Below are 13024 nucleotides of genomic sequence, written 5' to 3' on the forward strand. Positions count from 1 at the left end.
TAAAAAACAGCTCTTCAGAATATTCCTCCTCTTAGCAATAAAAAGGGCCAGCCTGCTGAGTCTGACTCAGTGATGCTAGCGGTCTTAACCTCACACACACCTATTATACACCTTTCACTCTTCTTCCATTGCGACTGCATGCATCCGCAACAGAAGGGGGAAAAAAACACAGCAAGACAATGTCTGATCTTCCTGACTGGCCAGAGAACAAAAGCGGCGATAGTTTTCAGTTTCTGTCAGTTTCTGCTGCCCATCCCCAGGAGGGAAAGAGGAAACCCAAGCAGGCCTGACAGAGAAAAATCTAATTCACTCGCTGCGTTCGCATTTCCTATCACCTCTGCATGGAATCCAGGAATAGCTCCGATATGCAGGAAGGAGAGAAAGAAAGGGAGAGGGTGAGAAAGAAAAAAAGAGAGAAAGAGAGATGGAGCGAGAGAGGCCCACATACGCCTCAGTCACATTGAGAGGAAATGTATCCTTTTTCAGCTCGTTCCTCCATGAGGCCCTCTTCACACACACCAACATACAGAAAACATACGTAGCCTACACCTAGGCTATACAAAAGCAAGTCTCATTTCCAAATTCGAAAAACTGCTTTTAAAATATGAAATAAATTGTAAAATACAAGACGTTAACAGGGTTAAATGTTTTGGAATGTTGTTTTTAACGTTGTTTTGACAGTATATGCTTGTGTGCATGTGTGCATGCGTGTGTGTGCACCGTTTGTGTGTACCCTGTGTGTACCAAGTATACATGTGTGCATATGTGTGTGTGCACCGTTTGTGTGTACCCTGTGTGTACCAAGTATACATGTGTGCATATGTGTGTGTGCACCGTTTGTGTGTACCCTGTGTGTACCAAGTATACATGTGCGCATATGTGTGTACGTGTGTGCATGTATGTGTATATACAGTACCAGTCAAAAGTTTGGACACACCTACTCATTCAAGGGTTTTATCTTTAGTTTGACTATTTTCTACATTATAGAATCATAGTGAAGACATCAAAATTATGAAATAACGCAAATGGAATCATGTAGGAACCAAAAAAGTTTTAAACAAATCCAAATATATTTGAGATTCTTCAAAGTAGCCACCCTTTGCCTTGATGACAGCCTTGCATTCTCTCAACCAGCATCATGAGGTAGTCACCTTGAATGCTTTTCAAATAGTCTTGATTAGAGGTCGACCGATTATGATTTTTCAACACCGATACTGATTATTGGATGATTTTTAAAATGTTATTGTAATAATGACAATTACAACAATACTGAATGAACACTTATTTGAACTTAAAATAATACATCAATAAAAATCAATTTAGCCTCAAATAAATAATGAAACATTTTCAATTTGGTTTAAATAATGCAAAAACGAAGTGTTGGAGAAGAAAGTAAAAGTGCAATATGTGCCATATAGAAAAGCTAACGTTTAAGTTCCTTGCTCAGAACATGAGAACATATGAAAGTTGGTGGTTCCTTTTAACATGAGACTTCAATATTCCAAGGTAAGAGGTTTTAGGTTGTAGTTACTATAGTATTTATAGGACTATTTCTCTCTCTGTACCATTTGTATTTCATATACCTTTGACTATTGGATGTTCTTATAGGCACTTTAGTATTGCCAATGTAACAGTATAGCTTCCGTCCCTCTCCTCGCTCCTACCTGGGCTCGAACCAGGAACACATCGACAACAGCCACCCTCGAAGCAGCGTTACCCATCGCTCCACAAAACCCGCGGCCCTTGCAGAGCAAGGGGAACAACCACTCCAAGTCTCAGAGCGAGTGACGTTTGAAACGCTATTAGCGCACACCCCGCTAACTAGCTAGCCATTTCACATCGGTTACACCAGTCAAATCTCGGGAGTTGATAGGCTTGAAGTCATAAACAGCTCTGTGCTTGCGAAGAGCTACTGGCAAAACGCACTAAAGTGCTGTTTGAATTGAATGCTTACGAGCCTGCTGCTGCCTACCATCGCTCAGTCAGACTGCTCTATCAAATATCAAATCATAGACTTAATTATAACATAATAACACACAGAAGTACGAGCCTTTGGTCATTAATATGGTCGAATCCGGAAACGATCATTTCGAAAACAAAACGTTTATTATTTCAGTGAAATACGTAACCGTTCGGTATTTTATCCAACGGGTGGCATCCCTAAGTCTAAATATTCCTGTTACATTGCACAACCTTCAATGTTATGTCATAATTACTTAAAGTCCTGGCAAATTAGTTCGCAATGAGCCAGGCTGCCCAAACTGTTGCATATACCCTGACTCTGCGTGCAATGAACGCAAGAGAATTGACACATTTTCACCTGGTTAATATTGCCTGCTAAACTGGATTGCTTCTAGCTAAATATGCAGGTTTAAAAATACATACTTCTGTGTATTGATTTTAAGAAAGGCATTGGTGTTTATGGTTAGCTACAGTCGTGCAACGATTGTGCTTTTTTTCGCAAATGCGTTTTTGTTAAATCCTCCCCCTGCGTTGCATCGATTATATGCAACGCAGGACACACTAGATAAACTAGTAATATCATCAACCATGTGTAGTCAACTAGTGATTATGATTGATTGATTGATTGTTTTTTATAAGATAAGTTTAATGCTAGCCAGCAAATTTACCTTGGCTTCTACTGCATTCGCGTAACAGGCAGTAACAGGCATGCTCCTTGTGGAGTGCAATGAGAGGCAGGTGGTTAGCACGCTGGACTAGTTAACCGTAAGGTTGCTAGATTGAATCCCGGAGCTGACAAGGTAAAAATCTGTCGTTCTGCCCCTGAACAAGGCAGTTAACCCACCGTTCCAAGGCCATCATTGAAAATAAGAATGTGTTCTGAACTGACTTGCCTAGTTAAATAAAGGTGTACAAAAAAAATAAAAAAATTTTTTTAAATCGGCCAAATCGGTGTCCAAAAATACCGATTTCCGATTGTTATGAAAACTTGAAATCGGCCCTAATTAATCGGCCATATCAATTAATCGGTCGACCTCTAGTCTTGATTGAGTTCCTACATATGGTGCCTTTGGAAAGTTTTCAGACCCCTTGACTTTTACACATTTTGTTACGTTACAGCCCTATTCTAAAATATAATTTTTTTCTCAGCAATCTATGCACAATACCCCATAACGACAAGTGAAAACTGTTTTCCCCCCCAGTAAATTAATAAAAAACTCAAACAGAAATACCTTATTTATATAAGTATTCAGACCGTTTGCTATGAAACTCAAAATTGAGCTCAGGTGCATCCTGTTTTCATTGATCATCCTTGAGATGGGCCTCTGTACGCCTATGTAGATATTCCATAAAAAATCTGCCGTTTCCAGCTACAATAGTCATTTACAACATCAACAAAGTCTACACTGTATTTCTGATCAATTTGATGTTATTTTAATGGACAAAAAAAATTCACTTTTTTTTTTAAGTGACCCCAAACTTTTGAACGGTAGTGTACATGGGTCAGTGAGCTAGCGCGTGTGTCTGTGCCCAACAAATCACCTTAATTCCAACATCTATTTCAGGGTCAAGGTCAATTCCATTATGGCAATACCAAGAGTCATCCAATCACCTGCTTGTATCCACAGCAATGGAAACCAAAACTATAAGCACATGGTGCCGTGTAGGACATAAGTCCTTTGGGCCTTTATCTTTTTTGAATTAAGCAACTGCTGGCCGTTTATCGAGGACCACAGTTACAGTACACACAGGACATTCTAAATTCTAACTGTTCAGTGAAAGCACACATGTCTCTTGCCACAGCTTCCTCTTCTGTACAAACAGAAAGAACACACAAACGCGATTGCATTCAGGATACGTGTCATTTATTTGTGTGTTAAAGTTATAGTATTGTTCACTTCCTAAACATAACATTCACCAAATGACAACCACCAGACTAGACAACATCTTTGGCCAATATATGAACTAAGCATCATACACATCTCCCAACGGCCACTAAACAGTACAAAGCAAAAGACCACATTTATTGGACGCAAAGGTGACAGAGAGGGTGTCCTTCTAAAGCGACAAAGCTCTACACTCTGACCCTTGACCCTCTCGCCCTCTCTCCCTGTATTCAAACAGATACAATGGACTCCAGCACCAGCAACAAACTTGCTCATTTGTAAGAAAAGAAGGTAGGTTGGTGAAATCATAGGCCTACGTAAACATATGTCCCACCATTTACATTTCTCATACCTTTACAGAATACAAGCTGATTAAATAAACTAAATAAACATATGGAGCCACGTGATTATGCCCACAAGCTGTTTGCTATTTCTGCCAATGTGCAGAGATCAATTTCCAAGCCAGATGCTGAGCATTATGCTAAGCACACAAACAGAAACACACACAGATATGAGGAAGAGACGAGAGCTCAACTAAAAAAAAAGAACTAGGAAATAAATCCGCATGTTTTTGTGCTTTGTTCCCAGACACTCATGTTGGAGAGTTTCGCGAGAAAATGCAATGGCAAAATGCAATGGAACTGTAAAACCATTCAAATAAAGCAACATAGTATTTTGGTTAGTTTACTTTACACCTCGATTTGTTTACTTCACTTGGGTATTGTTTCCAGACACTTTAGGAAAAGCGCAGAGGATTGTCTACAACCCCAAAAACGTACATTAAAAAAAATACAAATCCAAAGCCGTTTTCGATGTACGACACATCAGACGCACATCATGCCGATGTATTTCTATGCATTACTACTTTCGATAAACATTCATTTACAACTGCTAGTGCGAAGCAAAATCCTGAATTGTTGAAACGATTCAGTAAACACGCCTCGCGATATTCACTGCGGATGTAGCTAAAGACACCTGCTCCAGTAGGCGATGAACAACACATACGACGTTATGACACTTGTCTATTGCTGTAGCAATTGTACACACATATATATAGCCTAGGAATAGTCAATAGTTTCAAAAAGTGACAAATAGATTAGACAGTCCTATGGAAATCTCCATAACAGCAAAAATGCCTAACCACATGTATAATCTATTTGCATACACATCAAACAGACATAACTCCACCACACACGCCACTATGGGTTTCTTCACTGTACCCAAACCAAGAGACTTAATGCGTCGCTCATTTATGTACAGAGCCATGTCCTCATGGTATATACTCTGCCACCAGAGGTTACTCAGGCAAAAAAGCAAGTTTAGCTTTAAAAAAACTGATTTTAAAAAACAGATTGTGTCACAGCGCCTCTTTCTAAAAAACCTCATTTAACTGTAGGCTACTGTATATAAGAATGTGAAAACGTATATATAAATAATGTGCATATAGTATCTTTGATGTCTCCTGTCTGTCCAATATATAACTTTTCTTTTTTTTGTTTTTTTGTTATCGTTGTTATGTAATATCTTATGTTGTTCTGGTCCACAACTGTTCTGTACATTGTCATGCAATTGTACGTTTTATATGGACCCCAGGAAGAGTAGCTGCTACATGTGCAGTAGCTAAAGGGGATCCTAATACACTAAAAACCAAAGGCGGTGGAAACATTTGGCTGGCTGCCCTCGTTAGCCATAAAGTTCGTTGTTACTTACTCTTACTGTTAGACTCAATCAAATTGGCAAAGATGTACCAATCTATAAAAACAGTATAATCGCTTTAGCTGAACGGTGCAATTAGTGACACCGTTGTTACAACGTTAGCTACAACAGATAAACCGGTTCCTGTCCCTGGCCATGAGCGCCACTACCTCCGACAGTCCCAGCTCGCTGCATGCCGCGATCATTTGTTTCTCGTCCGCGAACTCTGTGTGTAGTCCGAGGCAGCACAACACACACACACACAAAGCGATCGGTATGAAAAAATATATATGCTGATTTACTTACGGTTGAAGTGTTACTGTAGTGGGAAAAGATATCCAAACGCGTTGATACCAGGCACAGTTTCACAGCTCTGACTCTCGTTGACGGGACCAAATCCAAGACGTTCAGTCAAAGCGCTCTCCAGCTAGACACCAGCGAGAGCCGCCTGCTGCTTTCTCCTTCGCAGGAGATTCAAAGATGAGTGGTGACTGCGCAGGCGTGGACGGGATAAATTCATTATGAGCGCTGAACAAGCGCCAGCGTCGGGTTTTTACTGTCAGGAGGATGGCTAGACGACCGCCTGCACGGAGATCAAAACATTCAACATGAAATATACAACAGCCATATAGACCGCAACAAATAGTATATAGTTATATAGCCTTTGCACGTACTTGTTTACTTTGTTGTAAGAGCTGCACTATTCGCATGAACCTAATAGCCTATTGATTTAAAACACCAACTTATTACGGAGGCTTCATATACTGCCCTGTGGCATTTTTTAGGGAAAGAAATGTATCTTCTCCTTTCTCTCCATCCAACTGGAGCATTCCTTTCTTTAAGCCTACGGTCGAATAAATCATTCAAGTATAGCAGCCTGCCTTAGCTGCACCAATAAATAGGCTCGTCTCACAATAGCAGGAGGACATCGAATGATAGGATAGTAAATAACAGCAACGTTCAATCGGCATACTTGAATTCAAATGGCTCGGAGATGGGATTATGAGGACGTGTAAACTATCAATAGCGTCTGATGCTTGACTGAGGATCACAGCAAGTCCCACTGTACGGTTACCTAACCGAATAGCCTATTCCGTTTGCGCTACTGGCGATGTCCCGTCTTCGGATGAGAATTCACTATGCCCGCTAGTAGCCGATCAAAAATCACAGCGACAGCAACAAACTGACAAATGATAGCATGATCCACACGAAGGCAGCATAAACGTGTTATTATAAATCAATTACCGTAATTGCCCGCTTAATTGTCCCCGATACTGTTACTTCCAATCAAATGTGCGTTTCCTTGGTTGTCGAGCGTCCTGTTCACGTATTATAATTTAGAAAGGGGCTTTGTTGACGTGGTAATGTGCGCTTTTCTTAATTGGAGGACTGGTGAAACGGCATTGCCCCCATCGTTTACCAGCTCAGCCTATACTGTAGGAGCCGAACTGCAAATCATGAGAAGGTAACCTGACTAGTATATTGCTGCTACGCTATGACGGAGAAGCCTGGAAATGAGGCCAGGACAAAAGGGATGCTATAGTAGGCTAAGCCCAATATATAAATAAGGAAACTATGTTCCCACAGCAGCACTACATTTTGAGAGGTTGTTATTACGTGTTATTAATCAGTGGACTGTTATATTTCATCTGTTAGCCTCTACCATGAAATAAACAGCCAAACATTTCTCCCCCACACTTAAATACACAACAAATAAACACATGCATGCACACACAAACACAAGAACACACACCCTCACACGCACAAACACAGACACACACCAACCAAAGTTAGCCTACGCCTTCTGAGAGTTGAACTGAATAGAGGGGGCAAAAACAGAAAGGCTCTGTGAATGCGTGTCTGAGCGAGATATTTGGAGTGTATGTAAAAGCTGTTCTAGGAACCATTTCACCGCTGGGTGTGACTTCAGGCCCACATCAGTCATGCAGCACAGTGCTCTGGCCTGGTCCCTTCTGTGGAACAGCATACCTAAGATATGCCCACCGTAGGCTACACACACACACACACGTGCACCGCCACAGCACACGCTGTATCCTTTCTCTTTGACAAAAACATACTTCACATGTACCTACAGTAAATAGCCTACAACAGGTAACCTGTGGTTCTATAACCCCACCTCTCTGCCGCTCCTCTACCCACCTCATAGTCACTTACTGCAGGCTGATCGTGCCCCAGAATGGCACCCTATTCCCTATGTAGTGCACTACTTTTGACCAGGCCACATAGGCCTCTGATCAAAACGGAGTAGTGCAGTAGGGTATAGGGTTCCATAGAGACCACAGCAGAGCTACAGTCAATGTCTGCTGTACAGTTGGCTGCTGAAGGTGTAATTTTAGATTGCATGTGGGCCGCAGATGCTGCTCTCAGAGAACCACGTCTCTCTGACGAACAATGGTGTCACTGTCTATTCACTACTGTACGTCTATTTCATTTTCTATGTTGTTTAAGGTACCTCGTTCGCTTCCCAGCCATAGAGCTGAAGAGGTTTTGCCAGCAGCAAATTTGGTCCGAATGAGAATCACATTACAAGCGATCAGCTTTCGAGAGCGGAAATATAGACAGGGGAGGACACAGCTGCGAATGAACATGGCCTCTGTACCTTACGGATGAAGACATAGGAGTAAAGTGACGCTCTGGAGCTTTCGTATCATTTCTGCCCGCAGTTCTGAAAGTTAGTGCTCACCAGCCAAAAACAGGTCCCTGAAAGTTGTGCACGAACGTGTCAAATGATACGTTACGTCGTGTAAAAACGTACAAAGTGTTACGATTTTGGAAGTGCTTAAGATCCCGGGCTGCATCATTAACAGTGACGCTTTCTGCTCTCAAGAGCTCCTTGTGTGTTTATACTGGGTTTATAATGTTTATAACGCACATATATACATGTTCGTTATACATGTGCGTTATATGTCTTCGCAATACACGCCAGTCAGTACATTTAAGTGTTTTATACCATGGACGTAGAAACTGGACATGCAAGTTAATGAGTAATGTGTAATGATGTCTGTCCTAGTTTCAATTCTTTCCTGACAAGGACAGAGGAGCCTGACCCAAAGCTGCTCTCCCCATGGGAACATCTGTGCCAACCTGCCAAAATCAGCTCAGATTGGCTAGCTCTGTCCTTAAACCCTCCCCCTGCCTGCCATCTGACACCTCTCAAAGGAGTGTTTTTTGGGGGAGGTGTCTTCAAGAGATCCAACACTACGCTCTGAGGGGATAAAGGAGAGGAACTAGAGTCTTCTCGCTCCAGACAGTAAAGAATAACGATGAGAATGTAGGCCAGATGCTCTTCCTAGTTATTCAAGCTAAACAAGACAACCTCTGTCCTCTCCTGTCCTTTCCTGTCCTCTCCTCAGGCTGTGGTGTGTTCAGTGGTCCAAGTTGTCAGCACCCCACCAGATCAGGCCTGGCCCTGCTGTCCCCATGCTGAGTCTGGGCAGACGGACAGAGCCATGGAGCGAGATCAGACATGAGTGACAGCTGGACTGGACCCCACCCATTACCATCCCCACCACTCTCTGACAGTGGGTCACCTGGAAGTGAGATAACACCGCGGAAGTGGGATTTGGGGTTTGATTCAGTTACCCTGCACAACGGTAGTAGAGATTCATGCTACCGATGCCCACTGGCTTTTTGTCAATATACTACATTGTTTCATCAGACTAGGCTACGGAGAATCTCTGACTGAAAACCTCAAGCCTGGTTGAAATACCCACTGTCAGCGCTTCAACTTGAAAGGAAGAGAGATGTATATCTTTCCTCCATTACTTTTTTTACCCTCCTGCATTTGCAGTAACTGTGTGTGTTGTGACACTACATTGTCCTGTTCACCAGTCTCGGTGTATGGATGAAGTAGTAGCAGCCAGTGGACAGGATTTACACTAGATGCCCAAGCTGCAAAGTCAAAATTGCCTTTATTGTAAAAATTTATGGAACCAAAAATGTGCCTTTTTCATCTTATTTTAAGGTTAGGGTTAGGCATAAGACTAGCAGTGTGGTTAAGGTTAGTGTTATGTTTAACATCTGATTTTAAGAAGAGAAGTTGTAGACCTAGGCGGGGCTTACGACTTTGAAACTTGGCCAGATAGTGACGACCAGAGGACAGCGAGGTCATCCATCTCTCTCTCTCTCTGTAATTCTGCAGCCCAGATCCTAACCTTAATCCTGTGGCCTCACCAACTCACACAGAGAGATCCGGAGGAGTGGGGGCGGGGGGGTTTGGTGACATGCCACCTGGCTGTCCGGACACTGCCAGGACCACTGTGAGTGTGTATGTGTGTGTGCCAGGCCGACAGTCACCAGATGGCGGTGCCAGCGTGGCACGGGCATCAGGCGCAAGTGGCGGTTGGAGAAGTGAGAAAAAGATGACAGGGCAAGGGGGGAGGTAGGTTGGGTGCCTGCGGTCGATGCTAGTGTGTGTGTGTGTGTGTGCAGACAGACAGGGTGGAGACAGACAAACATCAAGTGGGAATGGGGGAAGGACGGTGTGGCTGTCGACTGTGTGTGTTTGTAAAGGACCTCTTTGTTTTGTCCCGTGATTCTCTTTATGAGGGAAGACATGGGAAAATATGATTCTGTCTGTGTTGCTGAAAGTGCCACGTTGAGAAAAAAAAACACATTTTATATTCTTGTTTTGAGGATCTTTATAGCAATCATTTCATGGCGGATTTTCTCTCAAACATTAGTAGTTGTTCACACACACATGCACGTGTAACCGATGTGAAATAGCTAGCTAGTTAGCGGTGGTGCGCGCTAATAGCGTTTCAATCGGTGACGTCACTCGCTCTGAGACCTTGAAGTAGTTGTTCCCCTTGCTCTGCAAGGGCCTCGGCTTTTGTGGAGCGATGGGTAACGATGCTTCGTGGGTGTCAGTTGTTGATGTGTGCAGAGGGTCCCTGGTTCGAGCCCAGCGAGGGGACGGACTAAAGATAAACTGTTACTTACACACAGCAGGAAATCAGCACTGAGTGGTTCTCATTTTGTAAATCTGTTCCAAATATTCCCACGCATAATAGAGAGACACATGATCGTATACACACACAAGAAAGATCCGAAATGATGTTTCAGTCAAATGTTTATATCTGTTTGGGATTCTTGTGGTGAATTTGCTGTCGACAAATATTGTAATTATGTTCCGGGCCCCCCTAACCACCCGTTCAAGAAAAACATCAGCCTGCTAGTTGATGATCCGTGGGGCGACGCACGATTGGCCTAGCGTTGTCCGGGTTAGGGAGGGTTTGGCCGGTAGGGATATCCTTGTCTCATCGCGCGCTAACCAAGGTTGCCAGGTGCACAGTGTTTCCTCCGACACATTGGTGCGGCTGGCTTCCAGGTTGGATGCGCGCTGTGTTAAGAAGCAGTGCGGCTTGGTCGTCTCTCCCAAGCCCGTATGGGAGTTGTAGTGATGAGACAAGATAGTAGCTACTAAACAATTGGATACCAGGAAATTGGGGAGAAAAAGGGGTAGAATTCAACAACATAAAAAAGATGATCCCTGCCCTAGTCTTAACAACGGTACTGTCTGTCACACACACAGATGTTAACTACGGTCTTGACATCTGTCACTTTCTGACTCCACAGACATGTCCATCACCACAGTACAGTACGGTATCGGGGATGGACATTGGCAATCTGATATAGATAACACTTAGCTATCCACACAGATCGGCTCTATTTACCTGACAGAGTGGAACCATATTATGGCTGATAAAGTGCTATCACCACTATCTATCTCCACATCACTTACAGTAAAAGGAAACAGTAAATTACCTTTGACTCAAAAACAGACAAAAACATGATGTAAAAGCAGTGAAATCAGCACTTCATTGTTTGACCATGTTTTTATTGGAGTTTACTTACAACAGTTATTACACATGTAAAGGAGAAGACTGTGTTAGTGTGTTACTAAAATCCTAGAATCGCTTGTGACGGAATTGTTTCTCCCAGGTGCCAAAAGCGTGAGCTGTGCTGTTTTCCACCACTGGTTTGTCGGACTCTCCGAGTACGCCGGCCTACTTTGAAAGACTAGCCAAAACTCTAAGAGGAATGTCTTACTCTGATGTGGTAGTAGCTGAATGCGGTACGAGACAGAGAGGGAGAGCAAGGAGCGAAGGAGGGTTAGGGAGGGAGAGAGAAAGAGAGAGAGGGAGAGAAAAAAGAGATAGTCAAAGAGAGTTTGTGTGTCATCTTTTGATCTCCATCTGCTAATTCAGGACACCGCTTAAACCAGAGAGGCGTGGATCAGAGCCTTTTGACTGGAGAGTTGATATGACCTTGAACCCCATTGGTTACCCCCTCCATCCCCCTCTTCTATCATCCCCCATCCTCTTTTTTTCTGAAACATTTGGTCCTTTCATCTTCCACATCTCCTCCTGCCTATCACTCCTTCCATCTCCTTTTCTCCCTCCCTCTCCCTCTCTTCCTCTAACCCCCCCCACCCCGAGTGCTCTCTCTGCTCCCCTTTCCTCCATCTCTTCAAAGCAACACACTACTAGGAAGCGCAGGAGAATAGAGGAGTGCAAAGGCTTGGAACACGTCAATACCATAGCAAAGACTAGGAATTCTGGGAAAGCAGGATGTGATGTTGTGAAGTTCAAAAAGGTGACCTAAGTAGTACAGGAACATCATAAAGGTGACCTCACTGGTATGGTATAGATTTAGACCACAGGGAACATTGTCCGTCAGCTCAAAATGCGAGGACATAGCGCTAAATGATTTATACTGAACAAAAATATAAACACAACATGAAACAATTTCAAAGGTTCAAACTGAGTTTACAGTTCATCTAAGGAAATCCGTCAATTGAAACAAATTCATTAGGCCCTAATCTATGTATTTTACATGACTGGGTAGGGGCGCTGCCATGGCTGGGCCTGGGAGGGCATAGGCCCACCCACTGGGGAGCCAATCAGAATGAGTTTTTCCCACAAAAGGGCTTTATTGCAGACAGAAATACTCCTCGTTTTCATCAGCTGTCCGGGTGGCTGGTCTCAGATGATCCAGCAGGTGAAGAAGCCGGATATGGAGATCATGGGCTGGGCACGTGATCTGCGGTTGTGAGGCCGGTTGAACGGGCTGCCAAATTCTCTAAAACAACGTTGCAGGCGGATTATGGTAGGAAAACAAACGTTCAATTCAACATCTGTGGCATTCGGTTGTCATCTGTGGAATTGTCCCCAGCACAAGGTGCACCTGTGTAATGATCATGCCGTTTAATCTGATTCTTGATATGCCACACCTGTCAAGTGGAAGGATTATCATGGCTAAGGAGAAATGCTCATTAGCAGGGATGTAAACACATTTGTGCACACAATTAGAGAGAAATAAGCTCTTTGTGCATATTGAGCATTTCTGGGATCTTTTATTTCAGCTCATGGAGCCAACACTTTACATGGTGCGTTTATATATATTTTTCCAGTGTTTATAAACTTCGACCGTATGAAAAAACGAAATACTGTGTTCAT

The 13024-nt window shown here is 43.1% G+C and overlaps 1 protein-coding gene across 2 annotated transcripts in view; it reads right to left on the reverse strand.

Annotated features, from left to right (window-relative positions):
* The window catches only part of LOC112260175 (spermatid perinuclear RNA binding protein), a 145822-nt gene extending 138927 nt beyond the window's left edge, over positions 1-6895 (reverse strand). For both annotated transcript variants that reach the window (XM_024435074.2, XM_024435073.2), the window contains exons 1-2: positions 6789-6895; positions 5850-6126 (exon numbers count right to left, since the gene is read on the reverse strand). The gene's annotated coding sequence lies outside the window, so the exon portion shown is untranslated. The remainder of the gene's footprint in view (positions 1-5849; positions 6127-6788) is intronic.
* Between the last annotated feature and the right edge of the window lie 6129 nt (positions 6896-13024).

This window comes from Oncorhynchus tshawytscha, linkage group LG20 (genome assembly GCF_018296145.1).
Source record: "Oncorhynchus tshawytscha isolate Ot180627B linkage group LG20, Otsh_v2.0, whole genome shotgun sequence".
NCBI lineage: Eukaryota > Metazoa > Chordata > Actinopteri > Salmoniformes > Salmonidae > Oncorhynchus > Oncorhynchus tshawytscha.